The sequence below is a fragment of the Falco peregrinus genome, chromosome Z (genome assembly GCF_023634155.1).
Source record: "Falco peregrinus isolate bFalPer1 chromosome Z, bFalPer1.pri, whole genome shotgun sequence".
Lineage (NCBI taxonomy): Eukaryota > Metazoa > Chordata > Aves > Falconiformes > Falconidae > Falco > Falco peregrinus.
Genome location: NC_073739.1, coordinates 56,109,873 through 56,123,768, shown reverse-complemented (window position 1 = coordinate 56,123,768; position 13,896 = coordinate 56,109,873). Strand labels below are relative to the sequence as shown.

Sequence of the window (13,896 nt, the reverse complement as noted above, 5' to 3'; positions counted from 1 at the left end):
CCAGGGACCACCACATTTGTGTCAGATCTGGAGTGGGGGGGAAGGGCTGTATTGTAATGGCACCTGGAATCTTCAGCTTGCAACAATGCTGTAATAGCAGATACCACTGAAAATGAGAGAGAAAAAAGAGACAGTCTGTTGCAGATAACTTAAAACATACCAGACAGGGATGGCAGCAAGACAGACAGGAAAGAGCAATGAGACACATGATGAGACAGCCTGGAGGAGCAGTGTCAGTAAGCCTGGTAACTTATTCCAGACTTTTAAAATGTGATTTCTAGAACACAATTGTTCTTGTTCTCCTCACACACACACACACACACACACACTCACAAAATAAATAAAGAGTCCACATGACGCTGCAAAAACTTTATTCAGAACTCTGCATGCAAGTTAGTCTGGAGAAATCAGCCTTTGCCTCTTAATGAAAAATTAAAACAAAGAAAGGGAGTATGAAGACATTTTTCAGTCCACCAAAAAATGAAGAGAAGAGGAATAGGAGCTTAAGATACTCCTGAACAATTGCCCTTCTAATCAGGAAACCCTTGAAATAAGCCCCTCCTTGAGTTCCAGTCTAGAAACTGTCAAATGGAGTTTTTCTAAAGATGATGTGTTAGGGTGAGCAAGGAGGACTTGCGAAGGTATGTCATGATACCAGACTCAAAGATCTAAAAGAGTAATTAGGGAGCAGTCAGCAGGGGATGAGGCCTTCACCTCTCTGCAGTGCTGAGTGGAGAGAGAAAATCAGGATGTAACTCACAGCAGCCCGTTGTCCATGCTCTGGATTACACTGACAGTGACCAGCAAAAGGTCTTGGAGGGTGGTGTGGAACCAGTCCCACACATGCATCTGCCAGGGACTTTCAGTGGGCTCCTTGCGACTGCTGCTTGAAGGTATGGTCAGACCCATTATCCACACTTCTGCTGGTCTGGGGCACATGGATTTGGTCCAAATGACTAGTCATCATGCTGATTTTGGGATATTCAGCTCAAGATGCTTTGTAATGACCTGAGTGCTCATCTTCAGAAATCAGGCCGCTAGGGACATTTCAGGCTGAGCAAGCCAGAAACACAAGTCACTTCAGAATCAACATAAAAATCCTGATTAGATACTTCAAAATGCTAACTGCTCATCTAATTTTTAAATTTCCCTTGAATTCATACACCTTGAAGATTTTCAGTTTTTGCCAGTTAAAAGTAGCGTGACAGGAAGATTTCTTCTAGTGTGTGTTTAGACCCCATGTGAGCTTTTACACCTGCATGCAAAACAAAATAAATGTATTTTGTTACTACTTTGAACCATATAGCCACTTCTATTAAAAGCTGCATGCAAATAGCTATCTTTAGTATGCCAGAGATTAGTCATATTTGTTTTCCAAGGAAGATTATAAATAGTGTTTAGGGAGGAAACAGAGTATTTTGCAAATGAACCCAGATGGAAAACTAACAGGTGGTCTAGTACTGTATTTTGTATGCTTAGCCCTACATTTAAATAAAGAATTTTCATAATTAAGATGAAGGTCTGTAACAACACTAGCTACTTTTCCTGTGGCAGCATCATCTATCATATATCACAGGTGTGAACTGCAAACTTTTCATAAAATAGCGGTAAAACATATATACAAATTCTGTTACATAGTTAAAAGAAAGGGAGAGAATAAAATACAATTCATGGAAATTAAAGACAGGGGGAAAGAAAGACCTTCTACACAAAGACAGGGCATATAATAAATATGTCTACCACCATGTGGCCTTTTTCCCTGCAAACTGAACAACCCACAACCTCATTGGAAGGGGAAGAGAAAAAGGATCACATTTTTTATGTGACTTCAGCCAAGGACCAGAAGGCCAGTAGGATTTTCCTATTCCATTGCCTGAATGAAATGGGGTTCTTAAATTTTAATAATTAGAAGATCAGGAGAACACTGTTGATGAACTGTGGCCCTGCACACACATATTCTGAGAATTGCATTAAGTAGTGATTTACATTTTCCTCCCCTACGGTGGCATGTATATATGCATGTAGGTTACTGCCAGAGACTCAGTTGCTAAAGCAAGGGCAGTACCTCGCATGTGGTCTGACAGGGAAGTGGGTACAGCAGGCAGAGCAGGGGCTCTTTTCTCACCATGCAGTCCCAACCTGTGCTCCCCACCACCCACAGATGTGGCATAGGAGAGATGCAACACCTACACACACATGAAACAGTGTCTCTGTATCTCCAACGTTCATTTGATGTCATCTGTGAAAGGGAAGAGGTCCTCCTTGTACAGCAGTCTATAAGCACACTGCATTGAAGTCAATTGCAAGTTTGGGCCGCCCAGGATTCAGGAAGAGTAAAAATGACTTCAAAGAGTTTCTGTCTTCCTGCTGCACTCTCCAAGGTGTTTTCCTCAGTTGTCCCAAGTCAGATGCCAACCATCCACGCATACCCTTGTGGCAAGAGGCTGTACAGGGCACAAACACCACTCAAATATACTTTCCAGGCATTCTTGAATATCAGCAGGGTTCAATAAAAATGACACTGCCAGGAGACCCTAGGCTGCAAGTCAGCAACTCACTGGGCTTACAAATCCGTTCACCGTGGCAGAAAATATGTGCTTTGCTATCAGATAGCTTCTTCTATTGCTCTCACAGTCATAACATTTAAGTGCCTTACCACAGCACATTAAATAGTGTGACTCAGAACTAACATCTGGCTTATGTTCCAGCTCAGCCTGTCCTCATGGAGCGAATTCAATGTACAGCAGAGAGTCTTGTTTTGCTAGGGTAAATACTAGTTTTTCACATATTTCTGTGTATACATCAGCAAAAGAAAGCCTGAACCTGCATGCCTTGTGTTAGAGCAGAGTGGGGGATGCTTGTGACAGTCATTTCCACCTGTGGGAGCTCATACCACAGACACAGGCTAGATCCCAAGATGGCAGAGACAGGCTTGCCCTTTTTAATTACAAAAACAGCTTGAAAAATACGGGCAAAGACACCAAGTGGAGAAACTTACTATTCTTGATCAACCAATCTGATAGCAGAGTTCCTAGGCATTCGTGTTACTATTTCTAAAACCAAGAGGCTGTTTCCTTCCTATGGAGTGCTGCTGTAATGCTGTCAGTCTCTGACTGCTCTTCCACAATTTTCTGTGCAGGTTTGACATTACTAGAAGTAAATCTTTAAGATAAATGCCCACTCAGATTCTCCCTCCCTGCTTTTCCTCATGTGTGTATTGCTGATCAGGTGGCTGCAGAGACATCTGCTGGTTGTTACACATTTTGAGGCTTAATTAATCATAAGGAAGACAGAAAAATCCTCAAATCACATTTAAAGTCTTTCATATCTTTTTGTGTTTCCTGAAATTTGTTGAAATCCGATTTGACTGATTGATGCAAGGGAGGAATAAAGAACTGAACTAGTCTGTTTCTGTGATGAGATTTAAGCTTTTTGAGTTGTAGAAAATACAGTTTGAGCTATAGCTCTGATTTTAGTGATTGGGCTCTTGACATTAGCAGTACCAGGGTTGGGTTTGTTTAGAAGTTTACAGTGCCCCCCACATCCTACGTGACATTTTCTAACATCGTATGTATGCCTCAAATACACTTTTGTCTTTAGTTTTGCATTGCAAGTGCAAATTCTTCCAATAGTATTTTTTATCTATTTGTGCACTGTTTGGAAAGGCCATACTGCCATGAATGTAGACACTACCTTCTACTTCAATAGTTTATATGGCTTATGTTGTGTATGTTTGTGTTTAGCAAGACACGCTTCCAGTTCTTGCAATAAACCACTACTCCCCTGATTCCATCCTGCCCTCCCCATTGACACTGCTAAAGTTTAAACCAATTCCACCTTAAAAGGTTGACTCCACAGTTATCAGCTAATTTACACTGTTCTCTGGTAAGCAAAGGCACTGGAACACCAGTTTGATAATCCAGCAACATGCAATCTAATCTGGGTTTTCAAGGCAGGTGAATTTGACTGTAAATCAGTTCTGCACACAGGTTTGTCTTTTCTGCTCTTAATTAACCCTGTGCAAATCTTTGTTTGTTTACCATTGCCAAATATATTTTGTGGGCTGTTTGCATTCCCAGAAGGCACATTTCCATACTGAACTCTTTTCTGACAATGAAAATGTCTCAGTCATTAGCTCAAATGTGACACACAAAATAGTTAATATTCTCTGTCTGTGTTACCTGAATTTTCAGCCTATAGATCTAAAAAATCTATGTGGCTATAAAAATAGCAGACTTAAAAATCCAGTTGCTTATTAAGGATGAAGGAAAATTAATTTGTTTTCACTTGAGTTTGCTTTGTAAATTTTTACTGTTTTGCTCTTTTTTTCGGTTCCAAAAATCTTCAAGACCTTGCTATTCCCATTAGCCATTGATTTTATCCTCACAAAAAGAAGTCAGTGGGATGTTTCCTCATGCACATTTCCTCAGCTGGGAGAGGACACACAGCAAGCACATGTGTTCAATAGGGCTTTAAAACGAGCTTTATCATCTATGTCACATTGTGTGGAAAGCTTGTAAATAAAAGTCTGGAGTTCAGTGCTATAACTCCTTGGCATGTGAAGGAGCTCCTGACCTAGCCTGAGGGCTCCAACAGTGGTGTGGTCACTGATGGCTGCCAGAAGGCACAAGGGAGACATGGTAAAGTCCAGCTGCCCGAGCCATGCACAGCCCTGCTCTACCCCTCCACAGCATGCTGCATAGTGAGGAACCCAGCTGGCATGTGGGTTTGGTACTGTAATAATATTTCTTAGAGGTACAATCTTTGGAAAATATTCAAGGAATGGATTGCAAGGGCAAATTGCTGAAGGCTGCTGACACATCACAAAATGTAGATAGGAAAGAAAAAAGAAAGGAAATGTCAGAATTTTGTAGCAGTAAGGCAGATGAAGGAATTTGTGATGGGATTTTCACTTAGCTCACGTTAAACTGAAGAACACAACATAAGCACAAAATATCCCAGCAACTCTACACAGTTAGTGTACCAGACCATTGCCAAGGTGACCCGCACAGATTTCTTTCAGGTAAAAATAACAGATTTATCTTTTTCTCTGCCCCATTCTTTATGAAGTATATTCTCTTTGTGACTGCAGGAGTGTGGCATTTCCGTGTTTACTGTCATAAATAAAACTACTCAACACTTCTAATAAAGCCTCAGTTCAAAGGGAGAAAAGTGGTCATCACTGCTAAGATCTAGACCTCAGGTATGTCAGTCCCCTTGGCTGATATCTCTGTAACTTGTATGGTAGCGGAACAGCCATCCCAGAACAGGCTGAAGCAGAGGTTAATAGTTGTGGGGATACCCATGCTGCAGGCACTTGTGCACCTCAGTCTTGAGAGCAGATGCCCGTAACAGCTTTTCCTCAAGAGCTGCTCAGAGCAGGAGTTTGATTTAATGCCTGCCGTGTTAGATGCAAAACACTGTTTTGGGAAATGTGTGCTGGGACATTGTATGGGAAGTCTCCAGCACTGGCTAACAGAAGGGAGGAATTACCAGTTAGTGTCTTTTCCCGAGATAGATTCAGAAATGGCTATTTTAGGACAGGTATGCAAATACTTGTTCTCACGAAGACTCTCCCACTGCCAATGGATCCACTGGGTGGAAAAATGTTGGTGTGATGAATATTGAGGGAAAGGTTGGTGACAGCTGCAGATTTTAGAGTAGTAACCCCTCACAATTGTACATATGGAAGCAGTTATGGAGAGGAGAGACACTGCTATTGCTGTGTGCACAAGTTTAATCACAGGAAAGGCATCAGGCTCATCAGCAGGTGAAGAGGCTTGGAGAAGGACCACTTCCTTAATTTTAGCCTTGGGATGTCCTTTCTCAAAACATTCCCCAGCTCCTTCAATTCACAAATAATGGAATGGTCATTTTCAAGCATGACCCTTTTACTGGAGTTCTCCACAGGAGAAACATTTCAGTGGCAACTAAAATGGGAATTATGACCTTGATCTTGGAAAAGGAGGAAAATGAGGATGAGAGAAGAGTTGCTTGATGACTTGAAGCAAAACAGTAGAGCTGTGAGGCATCTGCCTGACTCCTTTTCCCTTACACTCACATGTCCTCACCAAGCCTCATTGCCGATTTGAGAATGTAAATCTGTCATGATGGTCACTAAGTATTTTTGAGAGGAGAATTTTGTTTACACATGGCAACCGCATGCTGGTAAAGCTTTCTCTTCCCTGAAAAGATTGTTTGTTTTGTCTTGAGCAGGTTTGGGGGCACTTTTAATCATCAGATCTTGGACGTGTGGTTCAAGACTGTGTTACAAGCAATTTAACTACTGACAGATGAGAGGCACAATTCGTAATAAGTGGATTGTTTCATACTATGACACAAAACACAAATTCTAGGGGAACCATGGGGCTACTGCTTTGTATTAGTATATCTAAGAAAAAGAGGGTTGATTTCCAGCACTTGTTCTCTGTATACTGTGATGTCCTCCAGCTAATGTAGAAGTTTCTGCTGCTTGTGGAAAACAACAATTTTTAATTATTTTTTTTTAAATTCCTTTAAAGTGTGGCTCTGTCTGAATCATTTTGGTTTAGGAACTGAAGTCAATAACCTGTCTCTAGCAGGAATTTATACAATACATGACTATGTGCATTTGTCAAGGTTAGCTAAGGTGAGTAGAAGGCTTCCTATCCTGGCCTGAGGGGAGGGTTGTACCTTTGCAGTGGACAGGAATGCCTTTAGTCTTGCAGCTAATCTAAAATTCACCAGGGTTCAACCCTATTGTTGCCTGCTGCAGCCAACTCCAGTTCAATACACAGGTAGGACTGGCCACCAGTTGGTGTTAGAAGCACAGCCTGTGGTCGCAAGCAGGTCCAATAAGGATTCCCTCTCTTGGTGCACCATTTTGTGAGCCTGCAAATACCAAGTGAGGTCAAGGCAGAGAGAAAGACATGCTTGGAAACAGCAGGCTGTGTGACTGATGGGTAAGTGAGTGAGTGTTGTACTCCTAAGCTTTCCCTGTGATTGCAGAGCCCTGGAAAAGAGGGCTGGAGTCTGGTCACAGGGCTTATGATCAGTGCAGGGATCCAAGCAGAGCTTGATCTATAGGCCTGTCCTGTTCAGAAAGGTGAATGTTGCTCAGAGGGAGAGTTTATACCTTGAGCTGTTCTGCTTTGTTATCACACAGACACTGTGGGCATTGCTGACAATGAAAACTTGGTGCCATATCTTGAAGCAAGTCGCTGAAACTGAAACTGCCAAGGCAGTGAGGATAAATGCTGGCTAAGTGCAGCATTTCTAAATGTTCTAGAAATAATGTGGCATGTAAAATTAAGCACAGGAAGATTTACGCATCAAGCATTCTCCTGTTTAACAAGGACACAGTGACACTGTGGTTAGGATTATATGACCTGTTATGATACAAACGGAGCGAAGTTCAGCAGAGGGACTGAGCCGTTTTGTTTCCCTAAGCCGAACAACCAACCACTGGAAATGTGACAGGCCGACTGTGGCCAGGAAATAAGGGTTGCAGAGAAACATTTGTGGACGTGCTTTACAAATCTTTTTCAGTTTCTTAAAGCATTAAGAAACTTCTCCTTCTCTGTTGTTATGGGAGAAAATAAATTCCCTGAGTCAGATCCTGAAGCCCTTTTTGTTTACTGTTTGGAAATCTGCCTGTGGAAAGGCCATGTAAAAAAAGGGGTGTTAAGACAGTAGGATTTTACCCAAGTTTCAGTAAAGGAACGTTGAGGATCATCACAACTATCTGAAAAACTTCTTGCCTACCTTGGTCTACGACAAGCAGCTAAACAAATGGCACAGAATTTATGTCCTCGTTTCAAGGTCCTTGGTGAACATGTACACAATGCTTTTACGCATTTCCTGAAAAAGCGCATTCCTGGGCTGCTGACTAATGGCTCCAGAAAGAGCCCAGGGGTCTCCACAAAATTCACCTGACATGAGGCAGGCTGCATACTTGACCTAGGCTGCTGTCACCTCCTCTGCCTGCAGTGTTCTGCTCCTGCAGCCTGAACTGCCGGTGTAGCCTCAGAGGGCATATCCACGCTTGTCCTATGCTAGACCCACCCAGCTTCTCCTGTTGCATGGTAGGCTGGCTATTTGGCAAAGGCAGTTAAGCAAGGCGACATTGCTGTGAAATAACACTGCTCTAAAGATACCGTATTTCACTCTTGTTTCAAGTCACATTTTCAGTATCGTCCTTGATGCATACAGTTCCACCATTAGGCTTGAAGGGACCTCTGTCCTGACCTCCATCGTAGTGCAAGGCTGTGGGGAATAAACACACAGCATGCTGAATACAATTTCTTAAGGCTAGCACATTGTCAGGGTTACTGGACTCCCCAGTCTTCTGCAGTTAAAGAAAGCAAAAAATGAATGCAGAGTTTGCTGTGGGTTTTGGCTCTATTTCTGCAATAGATGTGTAATAGAATTGTATTCCTGGCATGGTGGGTAACTTCAGCTCTCTGTCATAAAGATGTCTTAAGGTTTTCTAAGTACCTGAGATAGACACCTTAGATAATCTTTCCACAGATATCTCTTAAATCACGCCTGCAGAAATAGTTTTCTATGTCCTGTGTCACAGCAGGGTGCTGGAGTTTGTAATAGGTAGAGGCTAAAGAGACAGGAGCAAGCTGTTACTTTGTCTTTGTTGGGATATTTTCAAAGAGCTGGGATGCTGCCTTTTTAAAAGCTGTCATTTTTTGTTTTTCTTAGAACTGACCTCTCAGCCCACAATAAGGAAAATAGAGATGATCCTCATTCTGCCTTGGGCAGCATCACCTCTCTCCAGGGCTGGGTCCTGCTGGAGGGGGAGTCAGGCAACAACTCGGCATCCCTTAATTTTCCCTTGTCCCCACACAGCATTACGGAGGAACAGCTGCCTGTGAAACACTGCTATTAGAATGCTATAATCAACAGAATGCTCTGAAGCTGGGAAAAAGCAGTCACCTCTGGCTTCCCATTGTTCCTTGGGCCTTGTGCTTTGCCCAATGGGTTACTTTGTGATTTTGCACCATTTCTTGACAAAATGTGCTAAACGCCTTAATAAGGAGCAGCCAGACAATCTCTTTTTGAAGGGCTTTTTTTCCTGCTGTTGTAGGCAGCAGCACAGTATCAAAGTGAAGTTCTTGCTGCTGTCCCTGACAGTGCACTGCAGCTTCACTACAATGCAGTCTGTGTTTTAGGGTAGGAGATACTGACAGAGCATCAGCTGCAGGGGAAAGCAGTGAAAGGACAATATCCTATTCAAAATTAGGTTTGTTTGTACAACTCAAGGAAAAGCCCCATTAAAAAAATAATAAGCACAGCTGGTGTTAAACTGCTCTAGTGTGCATCTTTCTCTCTTTCTTGTGGAAACTGCTTTTTTTAGTGAGCTGCAGTGCAGTCACACTCTGCACTGCTATGCCCTTCTCCTTGTGCAGATGGACACCTATGTTGAGCCCTCACTGCCACCATATAGAAGAACAGAGGCAGCACTGACCTTTGCCTTCTGTCTTGCTGCAGCACTTTGGCTTTCCTTGTTTTTGAGACTTTTGCCCTCATCTTCCACTCTCTTTTTTGTTCTAACACTGCACCCTGTTTCAGGATCTCCTGATTTCAGCTTCCTTGGCTGATTGTTCCTTTAACATTATGCTCTCTGCAGAAAAGGTTGAATTCTGTTTGTCTTGGTTTTAAGACTGCTACCATTCCCTCTTGTCCTGAGAATCACATCTCCCTTCTCTGCTCATCCTTCCTCCTTTATTGTCTTTCAGCATCTTTCCATCAAAGCAGAGTGGCTGTGGCCTCCTCTCTGATTCTCAGTCCCACCACTTTCATTTTCTTCCTGGCATCAGGTTTAAACCACATCTACTAAAGCAAGTGCCTTGGTTTTTTTTTAAATCTAGCCATCTATGCAGAGAAGTCCAACAAAAGGATACAATCATCCTGGTTGTTTCCTCCTCCTCCTCCTCCTTTTCCTGAGGCAGGTGAAAAACTATTTATATAAACTTTTTGCCACAATGAAACCTGGCTTTTTTTCTGAAGGATGTGCCACAGGCTGAGCCCATAGATATGGAAGACAGTCAAGTCCTTAAGGACTTAAACCTGTGAGCCAATCTGACTGAAGCTTTTGATTTCTGGGCCTTTTTTAATTATTATTTTTTTATTGTCTGCGAGTGTTTTGTCTTTATTCCTAAGTGGTAAAGCAATTTTGAAAATCTATCTATCTTTATAGGGAAACAAAAATGCTGATAGATCACATCTACCCTAGCTCTCAAAAGCAAAGTAGCAGTAGTGGAACATGATTATTTTTTAACCCCATCTTTCTGCTGCATTTATAAATCGGAGCAATATTACTGCTTCTGCAGCTAGATAAAGGCATTACAAGATCGTTTTCCTCTCTGCTTTATCACACATCTCAGTGCTTGACAAATTGTGATGAGCAAACTACTGAGTGAAAGCAGTCTTTTCTTCTGTTTGCAAATGCCTTACATTCTGACAGATTGGTTTGCTCATAAGAGTTTGAAACACACTTTGTAGACATGTATGAGTTCATGATTTGCCTGCAAACGGTTTGCTTCAACTGTCTGTAGGCTGATCATCCCTTAGTAGTAGGTCAGCAGTAAAAAGTGTAGGTGAGTAATTTGTTTTCTTACTCAGAAAGCAGGAAGAATAGCAAACCATGCACAGCACTGCTTAAATATCCAGATATTCATGAATACAGCTATGAAACACCTCTTCCAAAAAAAGGTAAGCTATATAGAAAAGTGAATGTGGCAGAATCATTGGGTGATTCAAGATTTAAGAAAATGCTCATAAATAATTACGCCTTCTAATCTTTTTCACCCTACTTTAGTGCACATGACACTATCTTTCCTCTGATCTGCTGCCCATCTCTGATGGACCTCCCTGGTTTGTTATGAAGTAAACCCTGTAGGATGGTGTTCTTGGATGGAGCACAAAAAAAGCTCTCTTTGTATAATAAAAACAATGTGAGGGAGTCATTTATTGGATTGGCATGTTGTTGTTATTGCTGCCTGAATGGCAGATTTATGGGCCTTTGCTGTGTAGGTATTTATTGCTGAGATGGGGGAGGAAACTGAATCATAAACATCTCAGTGACTTTGAATAAAAGCTAAAGAAGTGCGGAGGTCATTCTAGGAGCTTGTGTTTGCAGACTGCAATGGAAGGTGTTCAGCAGAAGACAAATATTTGCCTCATCCAGTTGCGCTAGAAATTAGCTTAATTCCATTATTAGCTATTAGTTTTTTCTATGGATGATGTACAGAAAAACAGTGCTCTTCTGAGTAAGCTACTTTTCCTGCAATTTACTCTTCCCAGAAAGATCTTTGTGATTACAACATTGAAAAAATGTGGTGGCCAAAGTGTAATTGAGACCTCGTCCCATTACCCAGCCAAAAATGTTATTTTCTATAATTAAGTCTCATTTTGAGAGACATAAAAATCCCTACATTAAGTTGCTTACCTTTTCAAATACTAGTGTAGGAGGTGGGATTAGGACAGGAGTGAAAGGAAGCCCACCAAGGTCAGAAGTTGCTCTACACCTTGGGCTTTTGTGTGCTTTCTTGGGACACTCTCCTCAACCACCAAGATGTGTCTCCCGAGAGGCCCTTGGCTGCACAAAAAGGAGAGAACAGACCTTTCTTCCAGTAGGCTGAATGAGGGCACTGAGGAGAAGGCTAAGGATTTTGATGCAGCATTAGCCCTATATAAAATAGAAAAAACTGCTTAGAAAATGTTTTAAAATCTACAAGTAGCTAATACATCAAGGTATTTTGCCAGTAAACATAAACACCTCCAAACACGTCTCTAAGTTTCTACCAGGAAGATCACAAAGTTCATGACTACTTGTTACACTTGGATTCTCAAAGGCTTCATAGTAGAACTCATTATCATCTAATGACAGCAAATGTTAACACCAGAGAAAAAAAATTAAAAATTGTAAGAATGTTCATTTTTGCTTAAACCTTTTTAATTGTGATGCCTTCACATACACACATCTCAACTAGTTTTAGAAAATACTGACAAATACTGTAATGTGATGTCTGAGCTGTGTTTTATATGCTAAGGAGAACAGCCCCCTCTGCAAACACAAGTCAGAAAGATACTTTGGGTAACCTAAGAAATTACTCAAGTTCGTATTTATTTATTCAAAAGTCAGTGTACAGTATACTCATTTTGTATTTACTGTCCGACCAATGTTCACCTGTAGCCCTTCTTCCTCCTGATGTAATCCTGATATAATCCTACGTAGAGATTATGACTTCTGTACATTTGGTATCTTCACTTTTCCATAGCTGCACTACAATAGTGATAACTTAATTTCTGCAGAACACCAGAATTTGATGTATAAAGTCCTTTCCTGAAGAACTGAATCTTCCACTGTTTTTTTCTGAAGGTTCTGTATCCCAGCACTTACCACACTTCTACTGATACAGGAGAGCAAAGACCCCCTTCAAATACAGAATTCTTTTGTGGCTACACTGGAAATGTATTTCTGCCTTTGTCCCATTCCTCTCTGATACTGCAAACTTATCCTTTTCTTGCTGACCTCACTAGGACATGGCAGCCATGTGTCCCCATCACATCGCAAGACTCACATGCCAGAAGCCAATAAGATTCCACAAAGGCAGTATCTTAGAGTTCTCACACTTAATTTCAACTCACCTTAAAATTCTAGTACCTGTGCTGCCTTGACTACTTGTAAAGTAACTGATGGATCCTGATTTGTGAGGCTCACATCCTCTTTTGGTGGCTGAGACCTGATGTGTACAAACTGCCACCTTAGCCAACTCATTCTTTCCAACTGGAGTATCTTTGCAATAGACCTGCTCTGAGCAGGATCTGGACCAGATGACTTCCAAAGGTATCTTCCAGTCGAGAATTTGCATAGCAGTCCAAGGGGAATACCAGGTTCTTGTGATAGGCAGGATTATGGTACCACACTATTCTTCTACCACCTGTGTGTCACCATAGCAGCCTAAACTGACATAGCTACCCTGAAACCAGCAGCAGTAGGGAGTTTTAACCATGTAACTCCAGTGCCCTCTGTTTGCTCTATGAAAGAAATACTTTATTTAGTTCAGTCCTCCTTCCAAGCTGCACCTCACACTGCAGGGACAGGTGTTGGGGGGAAGCTATATCTTTCTGATCAGCAATAGCATCCTTGGCCTTCCTGAAACTAGTATATCTTAAAGGGATGGACCTGTCAAGATTTGCAGGAACTGCCTGTTGTGTGTGATGTGTAATCTGCATTTGCCGTAATGACTTTGAGGAAGCCTGTTAAGCAGCTGCTGTGTGACTGTCATGTAACAGAAGAGAAAGCAAGGAGAGAATTTACCCCATTGCTCCCACCTCTAACCAGCCCTCTCAAATCCCCAACTGTCTAAATCAAGAAAGCATCAACCTGAGTTGCTTTCAGAGCCCAGGGGAAGCCTGCTGGAGAGATCACTTCTTTTCCCCCAGGCAGAATGTATCACTCACACTTCCCATCACAAGTGGTTTTTAAATCTCTTCTTAAGTGAAAAATACACCAATTAGCTCATTTTGTGGTTTACCCAGTCTTAATCCATGAGTGGCGACAGGTAGCTCCATGCCTGTAAAAGCTGATTTGTTACATAAAAAGCTGGATGCTGGACTCAGAGTCATGCAGAAAGTTTAGGAAACATCTCTTGTCCCTACCTCTGACATAAAAATAATCTGGCATAAAAATGACGTAAAAAAAAAATACTGACTCCTGAGGTGTTGTTGAGACTTGAGAAGTCAATTTCTATAAAAGTGCCTCTCTTGACCATGAAGCTTGATGTGCTTAAACCAAACTCCTGACAACCTGAAGAAGGGTGGTGCAGCAATCACTATAAGAAGCCCAAGTGCACCATTACAACATCACATGTGCCCAGCAGGATGGCTCCCAAGAGCAGA

At 41.8% G+C, this 13,896-nt stretch overlaps 1 long non-coding RNA gene across 1 annotated transcript in view; it reads right to left on the bottom strand.

Annotated features, from left to right (window-relative positions):
* Positions 1-354: 354 nt before the first annotated feature.
* Positions 355-13,896, bottom strand: part of LOC129782680 (uncharacterized) — a 66,720-nt gene continuing 53,178 nt past the window's right edge. The window contains exon 4 of the long non-coding RNA XR_008744712.1: positions 355-1,255. This is a non-coding gene — a long non-coding RNA (uncharacterized LOC129782680). The remainder of the gene's footprint in view (positions 1,256-13,896) is intronic.